The sequence below is a fragment of the Papio anubis genome, chromosome 12 (assembly GCF_008728515.1).
Source record: "Papio anubis isolate 15944 chromosome 12, Panubis1.0, whole genome shotgun sequence".
NCBI lineage: Eukaryota > Metazoa > Chordata > Mammalia > Primates > Cercopithecidae > Papio > Papio anubis.
Genome location: NC_044987.1, coordinates 54,776,283 through 54,795,172, shown reverse-complemented (window position 1 = coordinate 54,795,172; position 18,890 = coordinate 54,776,283). Strand labels below are relative to the sequence as shown.

Genomic DNA, 18,890 nt, shown 5'->3' with positions numbered 1-18,890 from the left:
GGAGGTTTGGCGATTTGATTATTTCCTCTTAAGATGTCTTTGCAAGTATCAAATTGAGAACAACATCTATTTAGAAGGCTTGTCATAGATACTGTTAAGTGCAGGGGCAGGGCTTAGTAATTTTTTTCTACCAATAAATATTTTTATTAGAAAATTATTGTAGTAGAATGATTCAGAGGTTTAAAACAGGTATTTGAATTTTCCATAAAATAATTTCCCAAGACTGGGCCACAGAGAATTGTTTACGTACAACCACGCAAAATAACGCATGATTATAATTCCTAACTATCTAGAGTAAGCCAGAGTACTGAAATCCAAGAGCAGTGTTCATTTTTGCCTCCAGTGGGCGCTACGCTCATAAATGAAGGCAGCCAGTTCTGACACCTACTCTGTGTTGGGCTTCCTCTGGCAACAGTTGAACTTTCAGGTTGTTAAATGTATTCATGAACGAAGGAAAGAGGAGAGCTTTGTGTTAACCTGACCTGAGTTCCACTTCTGGCTGTACTACTTAGTAGCTGTATGTCTGGGCAAATCATGAGGCTGGCATGGAACAGTATGCCCTCTCCTCTCTGATTACATTTCCAAATCTGAGCATGGAAAAGAAATGACAGAAACAGCCATTGAGAGATAAAACAAGTAATAACTTGCCTGATCCTGAATTGGAGAGATTTACAGTTGGAAACAACATATTACCTGGCCCTGCCCTGAGTTCTGAGACAATATGTAACATCAAAATCATCATATGTTTATGTGTGTGTGTGTGTGTATGTGTGTGTGTGTGTATATATATACACATACATATATATATATATATATATATATATTTTTCATTCCACAAATATTTGTGGTGTTGTGGTATATTTACAACACATCAATGACTGTGCTAAGGAATGAGGATTCATGTAGAGCAAATGTAGACATGGTCCCTTTGTAGTGGTTCACAGTTAGCAGATTCTTCCATATGCATATCTCAGCAATGTGAAATAGGAGTTGTTGATGACCCAATATTACAGATGACAAAATAGAGGCCAAGAGTCAGAAAATCTGAATGTAACACAAGAAATTGGAATCAAGAGTAACTCTCAGAAAGTCTGGCTCTAAAGCTAGTGTTCTCTGCACTGTACTTGTGGACTCTCCATTTTATATCAACAACAGCATAGATATCTGTTTAGTGTTGGACAGGTGGCAAAGTGCTTTTTGCTGACTCAAGTTCATTTAATTCTGTGATGTAGATATTTTTACTATTATCTCCACAATTCATTGATAAAATTGAGACCCAGAGGGGTGTGGTGGCTGGTCCAAGATCACTCAAGTAGCTACAGTCAGAGCAGAGACTAGATTCCAGTGTTTCTGATGCCAAACTCTGTCCACCATACATGGACTCCCAGTTTAAATATTTCTAAATTCAGAATCTTTGAGCCTTATTTTCATGGTCTAGGATTATTTCCATGACCTATGTAAATTATAATTAAATCCATGCTAATAGGCCATTTTGTGGCAAAACCTCAATAAGCAGTGAGCTGAGGCCTGCAGGCTTGCAAAATTATTTATGGTGAACTCCAATGGCTGCTATTACTCAATCTATATGTGTTGCAGCAAAGTGTTTACTCCTCTATGCAAGCTGGCTACTCAACTACATTTTTCTTCATTCCCCCTCAGCAAAATTGGGGAACCCAGCCTCCAGCATATGGAAGCATTTCTATGCTGATAGATTTTCTGATGAGCGTGGGATAGGGATGGTGGAAGTATGATTTGCAATGATGTGTTGGAAGAAACATATATTTCCGAGTGAGGCTGATTGGACTAGGTTCCATGTGACAAAAGTTGTCTCCAGAAAAGACGTTTTTTCTTCTACTTTATCCCCACTTCACCATTCGTTAAAATCAGTGATTTCTGAATCTGTCTTAACACTTGTGAAAACACAAAATCCAGAAGATCCAGGCTTTTTTTTTTTTTCCTATAATGCTGAACCTTTCTGGTGGGCTCAGGTTTCTGCAAACTGCTCCCAAATGGGCACAGACAAGGAGCTGAGCACTTCCTTGAGGTGTTCGTGACCACACTAAAGATTTTTTAAAGTAAATTAAATTACTACATGTGTAAGCGCTGTGTGAATAGATAGATGGCACTTTTAAGCTTAGTATGCCTAACATGTTAATTTTATGAGTAAACCTATACATAATACATTATTCTATTCTCAGATGAACAAAGGGCTGCTCCAGCTGTCAAGGGCGTGGAAACAATGTGACATATATCTTTAGTGTTCTAAGAAATATCCTTTTATTTCTCCTTGAAATGATACTTTTCCCTTTATTTAGACTCAAATTTGTTTATGGCGCTGGTCTACTGCAGCAGGTAAAGACCTGTCAACCACATAGGAGCTTTCTCTACCTTGTTTTCTATTTAGAAATGCATGGAAACATAAAGAAACTAGAGGCTTCTGCATGACTTTGAAGGACACATGGATAATTTGAAACCAGAGTATTTGATGTGTGCCAAGGACCCTATCCCCTGCTTTGTCGTTTTAACAATGCCTTAAGTGTAAGTGTGTTTGTGGCTCTCTTCTCAAGGATCTCTCACAGACATCCTCTCCTTGGTTCCTCCCAGCATCCCTGGATGTCTGTCTTCAGGGACTGTTATTATCCCTGTTTTCAAATGACAAAACTCAGGATCTGAGAGACTATATAACTTCTTGTAGATTACACACACAGTGAGCAGGTGGAGTTCAGGTCTCGGCTCTTCACAGTCTCCCTGCCCACTTGCTGCAGGCATGTGAGTGTCCAGGGTGCTCTTCCCAGGACTGGGGTGAGGAGCACTGGAAGTCAGGGGACAGAGACTTCCTGGGCACCCTGGCTCCTGCATTAATAGAGCAAGGGGGCTGACCTGAGTACCATCCCTACGGCTTCCTTCTTTGACACTCTGCAGGTTTTGTACTTTCAAGGATCTAAACCTTGAGGCAGTGACTCAAAAGGTCTTGGATTTGGATGTTTAAATTTATGTACTGCCTTTCACATGTGTCATACAAATCAAATTCATAAATACTTAAAGGTAATAATACTATTTCTTAAAGTACTCAAAAGGAGGTGGGGGGATTGAAGTTTTACTTAGATCTGACATCGCCATTGAGATATTCACATTTATATGTTTTTCCCCAATAACTGAACTCCCGATGGCAAAGTTGTTGGATTTGGTGCCCTTGTACTCCCTTCCTGCTACCATCTCCACACCCTCTTTTTTCTGTCTCAGGAACTAGCACAGTGCCTGGTGCCTAGCTAGCTACTCAATAAAGAGCTGCAGTTTAGCTTTGCCATTATTTTATTCTTATTTAATTCTACCTAATATATAAAGCCACAGAGATTTTTGAACATAAGTTTAAAGAAGTGATAATAAATGCCTCCCAAAATAAAGTAACTCTTTATAGAAACTTATTGAATCAGTATTATCACATGTGCAAGCTATACTCAGATAATATGCAGGTCAATTAAAAAGAGGGCCACCTTCTAAGAAGGTTTGAAGAGTTCCCAATGTGAAGGGCACTGAATACTGTGTGTGAAGGCATGCCTGATTTTCCAGGACACTTCTTTTTTTCCTGTAATTTTACTTTTTTCAATTATTTTATTAAATGTACAACCGGATATAATTCTACCTTTAAACCATTGTTAGATTTTTCATATAAGTTCATAAATTTGAAGCAAACAAATCCTTTTTCAGGCCAAAATCAGGTCTCTTGATTTTTATCTTGGAGAAATTAAGTCCCTGTAGCTTAGTGGCATACGAGAACCCTCTTGGGTGTACTGGCAAACACAATCCTCTGGTTTTTTAACCTAGGACCCACAAGACACTCTCAAATCAGTTTTCAAAGCACCCATGCATTGAGTGTATGCTGTGTGAGGCATTGTACTGTTTGCAGTAACCACGAAGGCTGACTCTGACTGTCTCCATTTTATAGGCAAGGAAACTAAGGCTCAAAGCCACATGGCTAGGAGCTGGCAGAGCAAAGTGTTAGACTCCGGTCTGTAGAGCTCCAAAGCCTGTATTCTCTCCACCACCTCCCTCTAATCTACTGCTCTGGGACCCTGATCTCCTCCTCTATGCAGAATTCACTGTTGACAGAGCTCCAAGCTAAAAACCATTGCCTCAAAATGACAGAGGAAAATCGAGTTGTCAGATGTGACCCAGAGCAAAGCTCTAATTCAGAATCATTTAGTTTCATATCTGCCACCTGAGACCACAACCACATTTCTCCTTTCTCACTGAAGGAGAACACAGAGACATACTTTCTCAGACTTATTTTTTAGGATCTGCATCTGTGGAGGCGCTGCTGCCATGGGACTTACCAGTCACTAACATTTAGAGTTATACTTGCTACATGACGATTGAAACCCCCATGCCTACTTACTTAAAAAAAATTCCTGTCCTGGATTTTTAGCAGATCCTGACTTGCTACTCTGTCCTGTGCCTGTATCTCCAGACCCACTGGGCACCATGGAAAGCCAATGCTTAATTTCTTCTAATGATGCAAGAGGTAGAAAGAGCCTCTTGAAGCCCTAGCTACCTGCTAAAATTTATAGAATTTTGTCCCTTGCCACGGGTCACACCCTATTTTAATGTTACAAACTAACAAACTCAAAAACGCTGAAAGTGAGTTTCTGATCTCTGAATAAGTAGGTACTTCTAAGGATAATAAGTGGAAGAAAGCATAATGAAAGATATCAATAGACTGACTACATAAAACTCAAATTTCTGTGCACCAAAACATTCATTAAAAAATAAAATGCAAATAACACTGAGAAAATATTTTTAATAGAGTGGCAAAGACCTAATATCTTTCATAAAGATGGAACTTTTATGAAATGATGAAAAAATTAGTAGGAAAATGGACAAAGGGCATAAACAGAAAATTCATAAAAGAGTAAAGACAAACAGCTAATAAACATGAAAAAGAGTTTCATCTCACTAATAATCAAAGAAATGAAAATTAAAACAATATTAAAGAACTAGTTTTTGTATATCAATATGTCAAAGGTGAAAAAGAAAAATAATTCCTAATGTTTGTAATATGAGAAATGTTTTTACTTTTTTCAATTTGATATACACAAATTCACTTCTCATTACTGTTCAACTTTGCATTTCTTTGACTAAAAAAAGTTTTAAAAATATTGATGTTCCTTACTTATTGATTCCAATTCTAGTAATCTATGCTAAGGAAGTAATCAAAGATGGAAACATTAATTATATATGTTTATCACAGCATTATTTACATTAACAAAAGTTGGAATGGTAGAGGACTGAAATGTTCAGGGAAAAGAATTGGTTCACTAAATAATGGTACATGTATTACTATGCATGCACAAAAATTGTTGTAAAAAATAGTTGTAATGACATTAGAAAATGTTCATGACATATCTATACATCCATAGGCACACATACGTATATACAATATAATCTTAGTTGCTTAAAATGTCTCCTATAAACACACCCACAAAGGGGAAGGAAGTTCATAAGTGTGCAACAGTGATTATTTCGTGGTGGAGGAAATACAGTATTATGGGTGTTTTATTTTCTTCTTTCCATTTAACTTCAACGTTTTCTATAATGAACATGCATTGCCTTAATAATCAGAAAAGAATTCCAACAAACGTTATTAATAAATAAGAAAGAAAATATCTGGGCAGCTTGTGTTGAAGGCCCACCAAGAAAGTCTAAACACAGACCCCTTCCCTGAACAACTCTGCACACAGAGTCCATCACATGGTTTAGCTGACAAGTCAGAGTCTGGGGATATGAGGGTAGGGATATGAACCTCCTAGAATTAAGCCTGAATGCAGAGCTAAAGTTAAGCTAAGCCAATCAGAGCATGCCTGGTTATTGTCAGCATACTGTGAAAGTAGTAAACTGTAAAACGCATTTTGAATACTTGCTTAAAAGTCAGGTATGATGCACATGAGATGTTTGCTACCACAAAAGTGAAATATTGTTAGTTACTATTTGGATGAGTAGAAACATGCTATTCTAAAAAAGCACCTTTATTTTCTATAACAATTATTTTAAAAATATGAAAATATTTTTCTTAAATGTAATGTATGTATATCATGGAAAATTTAAAAACTATGGAAGAGACAAAAAATGATAGTTCTACCATGTAAAGATGACCACAATTCAAATTTTATAGTATTTCTACCCTTAGAATGGTATTTTTATTTATTTGTTTTTGGTCCTATTTCCTCCACATAATTGAGATCATAACATATTTTGTTTCTAAAGAGGTAACCCTTTTTTTGAGACAGTATTACTCTTGCTCAGACTGAAGTACAGTGGCACGATCTCGGCTCACAGCAACCTCTGCCTCCCAGGTTCAAGTGATTCTCTTGCCCCAGCCTCTGTGTTACAGACATGCACCACCACACCTGGCTAATTTTTGTATTTTTAATAGAGACAGGGTCTCACCACGTTGGCCAGGATGGTTTCGAACTCCTGGCTTCAAGTGATCCACCCACCTCAGCCTCCCAGAATGCTGGGATTACAGGTGTGAGCCACCGCGCCCGGCTAAGAAATAACCTAACCTGTTGTTCCTTAATGTTTTTGCATTGGAGGAAAGATCACCATAATATAAGGGATTTGTAATTCACTGAGTGAGTGAGCGAGTGGGGTTGGGGAAAGCACACAATACTGTCTCCATGCACACGAAGGAAGACGTGACTCCTAGAGGTTCAGAGAGACATCCACAGGACAGAATTGATGAGCAAATACTATTGCAAGTGCATTTGAAAATAACGTACCAGGCAGAGGTATTTTATCACCTAACTTTGATAAGTATATTTTAAAATATTTTAGAACATCTTATACTCTCTTTTTGAAAACTTTGGCTTAATCTGTATGCACACAAACTCATATCCTTGGGCTTCAAAATGAGGCATAGAATCTAACCATTAGTTTGAGGCTCTGAAGGCATCTTATTGGATCTGTTTCAATACTAATAGAAATGAGAAAGAGGCCAATCATGGCCTGTATTTTTAAGGGATTTGTGGTTCTCATTTGTATTATCAAATACTTTGTAAGATTTCTTTGGGCCTAAAATTGCCATACTTCACATTCACAGCCAGCTGTGTCCTGTCAGCCAGAGACAGTTCACCCCCAAATCTCGCTGCTCTCTGGCAAGGAGATTCTGTTGCTGAAATGAGCAGTAACATTTGGGGATAGTGTTTGCAAAACAATGTAAAGCCTTGAGAAATTTGTAATACTTGAGTAAAATCCAGATAATATTTTCAGTTATCTCCAGCCATCACTTTAGAAAACAATGAGTGAATGAGTAAATGAAAGAAGACAGGCACTGAGAAACTTTCTTGTGGAGAAAACAGAGCCCAAGTCTCAAGGAAGTTATGTTAAAAACAGCATTAGGTTTTGTTTATACTTTGATGTGTATTTTCTAAATCAGGAATTTCAAATAATGTCAGCATAATAACTGGCACCATTTATCTAGTGCCTCAAGTATTGTGTGAAAGCTCCTTTGTAGATATTACAACAAGTAACTCTTCAATAGTTCTTGGTCATTAGTCCCCCGTTTCACAGATGATGAAACTGATGCGTAGTGGAAAAGATAAAAGTGGAATGCCAGTGTGTGTTTGCTTGTTTGTTTTCAAGGTTTTTTTTTTTTTTTTTTTTTTTTTTTTTTTTTTTTTTTTTTTTTTTTGCGGTGACTGTCTTTTTAATGTAGTCCTTGATTGGATCTATTCTGCAGTTACAAAGGGATCATTTTGGTCTTTGATAATAATTAGTTGGAATTTATTATTTATTTTTGTGACCATTCCTGTAAGTCTCAGCAGTAGGACACTGTTAAAATGTGTTGTGTTCCACAGGACCAGAAACAAAATACCACATGTTCTCACTTACAAGCAGGAGCTAAACACTGAGTCCGCATGGACACAAAGAAGGGAACAACAAAACCGACACTGGGGCCTGCTTGAGGGTGGAGGGAGGGAGGACAGAGAGGATCGAAAAACTGCTTATCAGATGCTGTGCTTATTCCCTGGGTGGTGAAAGCCCCATGACACACAGTTTATCTATATAACAAACCTGCACAGGTACCACTAAACCTAAAATAAAAGTTAAAAAAAATGAGTCCTTAACAGAAAGCAGTTTTCTTTACCCCCTTTTGTAACATCAACAGCTAGCATGTATCTGTGGTGGAGGCCCTGTGTTCACTATTTGGCATGTACTGCTGTATATCACATCCTCACCACAACTCTACTGATGGAAGAAAGACCAATTGACCAACACATTAACCAAAAACTTGTTTTTCAAATGAGGAATTGGAAGCATAGGAAGGCTAAGTGACCTGCCTACAACATACACCTAGTAAGCGACACAAAGTTTGCATCCCTCTCAGTCTGGGCCCCATCTTCATCCATTGAGTTGTGATCTCCACTAATCAATAAGAACCTGTCATCATAAAATTACAGAATTTAGAGGAGTAAGGTCTTAAGAAGCTCCTTATAAGAAAGTACATGGAGGCCAGGCACAGTAGCTCATGCCTGTAATCCCAGTACTTTGGGAGGCTGAGGTGCGTGGATAACTTGGGGTCAGGAGTTTGAGACCATCCTGGCCAACATGGTGAAACCCGTCTCTACTAAAAATACAAAAATTAGCCAGGTATGGTGGCAAGCTCCTGTAGTCCCAGCTACTCTGGAGGCTGAGGCAGGAGAATTGCTTGAACCTGGGAAGGGGAGGTTGCAGTGAGCCAAGATCACACCACTGGACTCTAGCCTGGGCAACAGAGCAAGACCCCTTCAAAAGAAAGTACATGGACAAAGGGATGCAAAGCCCAGAGAGGGCAATGATTTGCCTTGGGTTACACAGTGAAGGAACGGCAGTGAAGACTGTATGCTCCCAATTCAGTGTCTTAAAAGTAATCACATTATCAACTGGTAAAGATTTATAGTCACAGGTGAGTTTTGTTGGTAGCTTCTTGACCATCAATTTTTCATCTTCTAAGAGCTCTGTGTAGATTGCTTGGCATCTTACTCTTACTAATTCCTTCATGTCAAAGACCCCCAGCAAGGGTGCAGTGTCAAGTGCTTTCCAAAGGGTCACAGGCCCTGGCTGTTCTACACTCTCCCTTCATATCCTTGTCCAAGGCCCAGGGATGGACAGAACCACAGGTCCATTTAGTAGCACCAAACACCCCACTTCTACTGATGACGGGTGTCTCTTGAACCACTGAGCCAAGGTGGGGCTTCCATTTTTCCCATTTCTCCTCCCCTGCAGCATGCTTTTATGAATTCCCAGCTCCTCCAGGGATCACCCCACCTGTGGCAGGGGTTCAGTACTTAGAATTCCTGGGTTGGAGCACAAGAAAAGGAAAACTAGAAATAGGTCTAGACTTCAGAGTGCTCTGTCTAGCACAGTCCTGAGCATTGCTGTTAATAATGAAGGTCTAACGTCCACGTCTGCAACTTTGCTTGGCTCCAGCAGTCCCTTCACATCCACCCCAGGCATTTCCCCAAGTGATAGAGAACAGCAACGAACCACAGCTTGGCCTTTCTGTTTAGCCCCTTGGCTGGGCTTCAGGAAGTCTCTGCCTCCCTTAGTGCTTGCTAGAATTGACTAGAGAACAGTCCTTGACTCAAATAACTGAAAAATATACTTAACATTGCATTGATTTTCCATATAATTTTATAAGCACAAACATTCTTTTTCATTTCCTGACAAACAACTATATTCCCCAAAGTGTCCAATAAAAATCAGTAATTTGCACATCACTGTTTTTGTCAGTGGCTGTTGTTTGGAGTTAGTCACCAAGACCAACGTCTTTCTCCTGATGCCTTTATCCCTCTGTACCCCCTTCCCCAAACAAATCCCAAAGAAGAACTGGGGAATAAGGGTGGAAAGCTATGTAGACCTTCCTGATGCTGTGTTCGAAGCCCTTTTTGAAAAAAGAATACATAATTTTCAAGCAATTCTTCATGGAAAAAGGAAACCAGGGGCAGAGATGAAACATGCTACACTAAACACTGTACTGTCTCCACAATTCTGAACAGCACATAGGCTGCACAGGTCCCCTCCCCTCCAGCTCATCCCCAGCTACGAGCAGGGACAAATCCTTCTGGTGCAAGTGGAATGCTGGGATGATTAATCCAATGACTGACAAACGTCTCAGGCCAAACAGGCACCCCAATGTCCAGTGGCAAGTATTACTCTAAAGTTGCATCATAAGACAAGCAATGACAAGGGTGAAAATTGAAAATGGTAAGTTGTCATTCCTAGGAATCTTCACGTTGTTCCCTCTCCCCCTAGCACCAGGAACACAGCATAGTGTGTTCATTTTTACATGCCATTCCTAACTTCCAGGACAGTCTTTCTTCCCAACCAACCTCTCCTCTCTTAGAAACAGCGACCTAGGCTGAATGTGACAGCAAAGAAACAAAGAGGAAGGTGTTGATTCTCACCCAGAAGTCTTGTCTCCTCGCAGTCCTTTAGAAGCTCAATCCTCAGGAGACAGGGCACTGGGGGTTGCCAAGGGGACCTGAAATACAGGTTTGCCACAATCCTGACCAAATCGGCTCCCAGGGCTGAGAAGGGAGAAGGTGTCAGTCATTCAAAACCCATCGTGGCTGATTCTGAAGTGGAAAAAGAAAAAAAAGAAGCAAAGAAAAGCATCGCTCAGCAATGGGCAGGAAGAAGAGTTAAGAGGCTGAGCTCTTCAGCAAGAAATGCTATAGCTCTTTCAACTTGGACAGAGCCAGGACCATGGGCTGCTTGTGTCAGAAAGTGTGTGTTCTTGCTTAGTGCTTAGGTTTTGTTGTTTTTCCAACCTCTTTCCCTGAGCCCTGGCACTGGGGAACGTGGAATAGCTCAACCTGTTGTAATCAAACATGTGGGTTGCTGTTTGTTGCAAAGATATTGCAGCAGCCTCTTCATTAAATGAGGCTGTTCTTAAATGCTAAGAATTAATTTCCTTGTCTGTAGTTGCCTGCTTGTACTCTGGCCTTGGTGTGGAGTGGGGCGCTGGGCGGGAGTATACAGAGTAGGACGAAGGGAACACTGGGCAGAGTAGGACTCTGTGCCTGGAGGCTCCTTGGAGGAATGACCCATAATTCTGACTTGCTGGAGCCAGTGGGCCCCTGACAACCACCTCCATGTCTCGTTCTTAGGAGATGTGTCAGATACTACAGGGGACTCCAGCACATGCAGTCTATGCACAGTTGGGCCCTGATCTTTAATCCCACCCCAGGCCTCTGGCATCAACTTGAATACTGTCTCCTGGAATCTCAGCAGGACCTCTGAATCCTGTGCTTTCTGATTACAGGGCGTGCTCAAGGGTGGTGTCATCTGGGAAAACAGAAAAGGACTTCATTCACCCATTTGTTGGCTCATTCACTCAGTTATTCGTTCATTGCCGCATGGATGCATTCATCAGTCCATTCATGTATTCATTCATTCATTTCTCCTTGCATGAGTGCACTTATCTATTAATTTATCCGTTCACTCTCATGTGTTCATTTGCCCACTTAATATTACTCATTCATGTATTTATTGACTTATTAATTTACACGTTCATTTACATTATTATTCATTGACATATTCATTCATTTGCCTATTACTACACCCTTACAATCCATGCACTTGACTAATGTGCATGCATTCACCTTTGCCTATGTGAGAAAAACTCATCTACTTTTTCTTACAAGTGCTTGTTCCTCCATCCATCCATCCATTTATCCACACCTCCAGGCAACCACTTCTAAGTTTGTTTATTCATAGATATGTTGTCTATTAGCTTATATGTTCATGTATTTATGCACTCATTTATTTAACTCTTCACCTATTCATGTTCCACACACATCCTAAGTGCCTACAATGTGCTTGGCATTGTGGGGGAAAGAAAATAAAGAATCAGGCACCCTTCCTGTCCTGAACAAGTCAAAGACAGAAGACCTGTCTGTTCTCAAGGAATCTAATGCAAGAACATGATGGATGCCCTAAGAGAGAGGCAGAGGAATGTGAAGAGGAAGATTGTAGAGAGAGTTGAGGCCCCAGGCTGCAGGGAACATTGGAAAGAACACTGGGCTTGGCTTCAGTCTCACTGACATGGTCTCAAATCTCGCTCTGCCACTTGGCGCTGGTTAATTAACCTTTCTGAATCTCAGTCTCCTCCAATGATATAGAGCACACTGAGGGGTTGGGAAGACTAAGTGAGGTCACCGACGTGAGATTAACAAAGGCGGTGTGGGGCTCTGTAACGTTCACTTTTTTCCTCCTCCCCCTCTACATTTATTTTCTAAACTTTGTCAGCAAGTCTGCCTTTACGCACTCTGGGGGTGGGACTGGGGAGAAGGGGTGAAGCCCAGGGGTGAATCTCCCTCAGCTCACAGGCAGCTAGTTGGAGGGGCTGAGGAAGCAGAAGTTAATCTCTGAGAGGTTTCCAGACCCTCCCCAGGGTCGCTTGAGAAAGGCTGAGGGAAGCTGTCAGTCTTTCAAATGTAAAACCTGCCAAAGTGAATTGGTCAAAGGAATCTATTAACATAGGATTTGCGCAAACCCTCTTTGTTGGGTGAAAGGGGATGAAGGATTTTATCAAGAACAGAATGAGATCAGGGCCCAGGTGCCACTTTGGGGATGGGATGAAAGGAGGGGGTCTGACTGGTGAGGGTGTACACCTCTCTGAAGGCCTGTGGTTCCAGGCAGAGAGGGGAGGGAGCCTCCATTTCTTGAGCCACCCACTCTATTGTCTAGACCTTGTGTGGATGCTGGGTGTACATTATCTCACTTGTTTCTTGCAGTAGCCACATGAGCCAGGTATTATTACAAATGAGGAAACTAAAAGGTTCAGCAGTTTGCTCAAGGTCACATAATTAATAAGAAGCAGAAGCAGAATTTAAATGCAGACCTGTCTGATTCCAAAACCTCTGCTTTGATCCACGATAACACACTTCCTCATGAAGGTTTTCCACCCTCTGTAGCCTTTTCTAAAAGCTTATGTAAATAGGGTATGAACGGTCATTGTCCAAAGATTTTTTTACTGTCTTTACTAACTGAATCCTAAAATGTTAACAGAAGTAGGCCAAATCTTCAAGGGAACAAATGAGAATTTTTATTTTAGAGTCATATACAATATATGTGTATAGTATATATTGGTTTCATTTTTATTTTAAAATATTTTTAGCAGTTGGGACATAAAAATATGACATGAAACACAAACAGCTTCATGGTTTCCCATTATGCTTCAAGGCAGGGGGCCTGGGGTTGTGGCTGTCTTGGCAGGACTGGTTTCACAGCCCAGGCTTGCAGTGAGAAATTAAGAATGTGACAGGTTCAAAGCTGCTATTCCAGATATGTGAGCATAAGTATAGTGGGGACACGGGGCAATGAGAGTCCTAGGCCAGAATCAGAGAAGGAAGGCCAGTGTTACGGACTAAACTGTGACCCTTCCAAATTCCCGTGTTGAAGCCCTAACCTCCGGTATCTCAGAATATGACTGTATTTGGAGATAGAGCATTGAAAGGGGCAATTAAGGTAAAATGAGGCCCTTGGAATGGGCCCTAATCCAATCTTACTGGTGGCCTTACAAGAGGAGATTAGGACACACAGTGGGACACCAGGGGTGGGCATACACAGAGGCAGGACCATGCAAAGAGGCAGCAAGAGGTCAGTCATTTTCTAGCCAAGGAGAGAAGCCTCAGCCGAAACCAACCCAGCTTGCACTTCGATCTTGGACTTCTGGCCTCCAGAAGTGAGAAAATACATTTCTGTTGTTTGAGCCATTCAGTCTGTGGTATTTTGTCATGGTAGCCCTAGCAAACTAATCAAGCCAGGGAGCATCTGTGGTGGTCAGAGGAACTTGGGGGGATTAGAAACAGTGGCTTTTCATACTCAACAGGGAGGCACTTCAGTATTTTTACAATGACTACAACCCTTTTGGGGCATACCGCTGCATTGGCTTGGAGCAAGTGTGGCCTAAATAAGGGGGAAGGGCTGTAGATGGGGTGACCCTCTTCAGAAGAGACATTTCCAAGTAAGTGGAGAGGCAGTGTGGCATTGTGAGAGAGACAGGTGGAGGAGGTGTGAGCACAAACTACCCCAGAAGATCCCTCGGGACCCAGAATCAGGTGTGAAGGAAATATGAAGACTTCTAAGACACAATCTGATGAAGACAGGGAGAATGGGAGAGAAGATAATAGCAGCATTTGAGCAGGTGACAGTAGACTGTAGAAAGCCCAATCCTGAGTCAGTGGTAGGGAATGCCAAGAATCATCCTCATTTCTACTGCCAAGCCTGCAAATAGCTCAGGAATTGGCAGCTTCAAGTATATCTGGAACTGAGGAGAGGCGAGCAGTTAGATCTCTAGAACCCTCCCTTGCTTCACATTTCTAGGAGCTTGGTCCTCCCCCACCTGGGGAAAGCTGGAGATTTATTGTCTGGAGAGGGTGAGTATATTAGTCTGTTCTCACACTGATAATAAAGACATACCTGAGACTGGGTAATTTATAAAGGAAAGAGGTTTAATTGACTCACAGTTTAGTATGACTGGGGAGGCTTCACAATCATGGCAGAAAGCAAATGAGAAGGAAAGTCACATCTTACATGGTGGCATGCAAAAAGAACTTGTGCAGAAGAACTCCCATTTATAAAACCATCAGATCTTGTGAAACTAATTCACTACTATGAGAACAGTATGGGGAAAACCACCCCCATGATTCTATTATCTCCACCTGGCCCCACCCGTAACACATAGGGATTATTATAATTCAAGGTCAGGTTTGGGTGGGGACACGGTCAAACCATATCGGTGAGCAACAGAATTTCTCTGGGCTGAAGGACACCAGGTACAGTTGAAGCAAGACACCTGATATGATTAGGATCTGTATCCCCACCCAAATCTTATGTTGAATTGTAATCTGCAATATTAGAGGTGGAGCCTGGTGGGAGGTGACTAGATCAAGGGTGTGGAGTTCTTATGAATGGTTTAGCACTGTCCACTCTCTGCTGTTCTCATGATAGTGGGTGAGTAAGCTATCATGAGATATGGTTGTTTAAAAGTGTATAGCTCCTGCTCTGGCCAAATAAGACAAGCCTGCTTTCCCTTCATATTCTGCCTTAATTGTAAGTTTCCTGAGGCCTCCCCAGAAGCCTAGCAGATGCCAGCATTATGCTTCCTGTACAGTCTGAAGAAACATAAGCCAATTAACCCTCTTTTCTTTATAAATTATTCAGTCTCAGGTATTTATTTATAGTAGTGCAAGAATTAACTAATACAGCAGCCCACTGAACAAAGGATGTGTGTATATATCTGCATGTAGAAAGTCAAGACCATCCCACTGCCAGCTTCCAGCCATAGGCTGTAGGAGGTTTCTACTGCTGTTGTAACGTCCACAAGCTTAGTGACTTCACTTTATTATCTTACAGTTCTGGAGGTTACAAGTCCAAAATCAGTTTTAATGACTAAAGTCAAGGTGTTGGTAGAGCTGTCTCTTCTGGAGGCCCTGAGGGAGAACCTGTTTCTTTGCCTTTTCCAGTTTCTGGAGGATACCCACATTCCTTGGCTCGTGACCCTTCATTTCAACCTCTACTTCTGTAATCACATCTTTCACTTGGAGCCTCTTTCTTCCTTTTGTAAGAGCCTTTGTGATTACAGTGGGCCTACAGGGTAATCCAGAATAGTCTCCCCATCTCAAGAGCCTTAACTTAATGACATTTGCAAAGCTCCTTTGGACATGTTAAGTAACATATTCATAGGTTCTAAGGATTAGGACATGGACCTTTTTGGGGACCATTATTCTTCCTACCACACAGGGAAGGATCTTCTCTGAAAGTCTAGTTAATCTGATTATTCCAAGAAGAACCAAAGGGACTGACACTGGGGGTTCCTAACACTGGCTTGGCTGGCTCTTCTGCAGTGACATTCACTGTGGTAAGCCCCACCTGCAAGCTCAACCGGCTTCTCATCCCCAGTCCTTAAATATGGGTAGATATCTGAAGAGAGCCACTAGCATGGAAGATGGAGACCAAAACAGAGAAAGGAGACTTGGGGAACATGGGGTCCATGTAGGGAGTAGAACAGTGAAAAGAAAAACTCTCAGGGAAATTATACCCATTAGAAGGATTGGAAGATGAGGTTGAGATCTCTTAGGAAATCGTACAAATCAAAAATTAAACCAAAATACAAAACAAAACCAAGGAAGTGAAAAGTATGAGAGAAAAGATAAGTAAATCAGAAGACTGATGTAGGAGACTCTCTATCTAAATAATAGGAGTTCCAGAAAGGAAAACAGAAAATGAGTAAGGAAATCATTAATAAAATAATTCAAAAATGCTTCCAGAATTGAACGGTATGAGTTCTGAGATGTAAGAGCCCACTGAGTGCCTAGAATAGTGGATAAAAACACATCCACCCAAGACGCATCATTGTGAGATTTCACAACTCTGGGGACAAACAGAAGAGTTTAGAAGTTTCCAGAGAGGAGTAAGCTCAGACAAGAGCTGAAGAATCTGAAAGTCTTCCAGCTGCTTAGTGGTAACACTAGAAACTGAGACAGTGGAGTCATACTTTAAAAATTCTGAAGAAATGACTTCCAACTCAGAATTCTATGTGTGAGGTGGGATACACACTTTTTCAGATATTCAAGGCTTCAAACATTTTTACCTCTCATGTACCTTGTTTCAGGAAGCTTTTTGGAGAATGTCTTCCCCCACAAACAACAAAGTAAACCAGGAAAAAGCAAATGATATGAAACTGGCAATATGGGATTGACTCATTGACTGATTGATTGATTTTGAGACAGGGTCTCACTATGTTGTCCAGGCTGGAGTGCAGTAGTACGATCTTGGTCTCCTGGTCTCAAGAAATCCTCCCACCTCAGTAGATGGGACCACAGACATGTGCCACTGTACCTGGCTAATTTTTTTTTTTTTTTTTTTTTTTTTTGTATTTTTGGTAGAGATGGGGTTTCACCATGTTGCCCAGGGCTGGTCTCAAACTCCTGAGTTCAAGCGATCTGCCCATCTCAGTCTCCCAGAGTGCTGGGATTACAGGCGTGAGCCACTGTGCCCAGCCCAATATGGGATTTAATACAGGAGAGAGGAGAAGCCGAGGCCAATGAGGCAGATGTGCTTCAGGCATGGAGGGCATCAGTCCAGATGGAGACAATCAGAAGGTTCCAGAGGGAGTCTGGACTCTGCTCTCAGCTCTCCAGGCCAGGGGGCTAAAAGGAGACTTCTTTCCACCAGTAGATGAGTCTACAGTTGCTTTTGTTGCCAAAGATATAGATTGCCTAGATTCTAGGCAAAAGTTTTTCAGGCTGAGCCTGCACCTATGTGGCTTCATTTGATCTGACTTTGTTTTCCAGTCTTCTTTTTACTGATCTGACTCAGTATCCCCTTCAGCATTCTAGGTCCCTGATTCCCCATACCCTACACATTGCCTGGGACACCACCTCCCTGACATATCACCAGCTGTTGCCTATTTTTTCCCCAGGGAGTGACTGAAGGCTGCTTCCTGAGCTCTCAGCCCTGTGTGGAGAGCTCACTGGGGACTGTGATGTTGCTGCTTGGGGCTGAGGTTTCCACAGGCTCACCCACCTACTTGCCTATCTCCTATCCTGAGGTGGCACCTCTTTGGCCAACACACACTGGACTGGGCACTCTCCAGTCCTCAGGATTCTCCTCCACAGACAGTCTTCCCCTAGCCCTACTCTGCAGTGCTCAGGCCTCTTCCTTCACTCCACTAACCCAGGGTGAGCGGGTGAGTGGGGACAGCATAGCCCAGGATGTTTCATGCCAGAATCTCTTGGCATAGAACAACACTGCCTTTTGATGTTGAGATCCTCTTTCTGCCAGCTCCACAACCAGAAATCAAGACCTGAAGATAAGGCTAAGTGTGGGAAATAAAGATATTCAGCCTGTTGTTGCCTGGCTATCCCTTTACCCTTTGCCTTCCTCCAAAACAAAACAAAACAAAACACTCTTTGAACACTCAAGAGCAAGAGTGACATTTATCATAGTAGTCATGAATCTACTCTAATTTGAAGAGTAAATCATTAGCAACATCAAGCAGATGGTGTTATAAGCTAGTATTAGTAAAAATCACACACACGTCACTACTGATGGTGACATACAAATGTAAATGGCAGACAATCACAGGTTTTGGGAGGAGGCCAAACATCCCTCTTTCTTTATTCCTTTCTTCCATGGTCTTTCCAGAAAGACACCCATCGCTTGGAGAGAGGGTGGGGATTGTAGAGTGATATTCAAAACTGCTAGTGGAAGTCAGTTTCAAGGAACATTCATTGCCCATCTATTACTCACCAGACGTTGAACTGCTTTAAAATACTCCATGTGATTAAGTCAGGGAAATGGGGACACCCGAAATTATTATCATCAATTATAGCAATGGATAAGTGTGCATTATGGGAGAGTCCCTCAGTCATCCTCTTTTTTGTACCTGTAAACTGGGGGTGACATTTTCCATGCCAGTCAACTCTATGAGGTAAAGGAGCCTATAACTCTGAATGAACTCTAAAGTTTAGTCTCACAAGTATTGCTGCTGAAATTACTCTTTCTGGAACAGAACTTTACAGGTTTTAAAGCATCTCAAATTCATTATGTGTTTTCATCCTGTCAGCATTCCAAGGAAGTAGGCTGGAATTAGAACTTTTCTAGCAGTTTTTGGCAATGCCATCAGAAAGGGGAAAGTACAATGTCATCCGAATGTCATTAGCACTTTGAATCTACCAGGCAGGCATGCGTCGAGGCTTTCCAGTGTGAATATTCTCATTGAAACAGGGCTCCGTATTTTGATATTAAAACATGAGCGGGCCTGGTCTGTTCTGTTTGGCAGAGTATGAGCTCCCTACAAACCACTGTGCCTTTCTCAGTTCCAGTTTAGCATCTGGGAAAGA

General features: G+C 41.6%; 1 long non-coding RNA gene across 1 annotated transcript in view; it reads right to left on the bottom strand.

The window, feature by feature from the left end:
* Nucleotides 1-8,683: 8,683 nt before the first annotated feature.
* Nucleotides 8,684-18,890, bottom strand: part of LOC110741317 — a 2,275,404-nt gene continuing 2,265,197 nt past the window's right edge. Inside the window, exon 7 of the long non-coding RNA XR_002517353.2 lies at nucleotides 8,684-10,613. This is a non-coding gene — a long non-coding RNA (uncharacterized LOC110741317). The remainder of the gene's footprint in view (nucleotides 10,614-18,890) is intronic.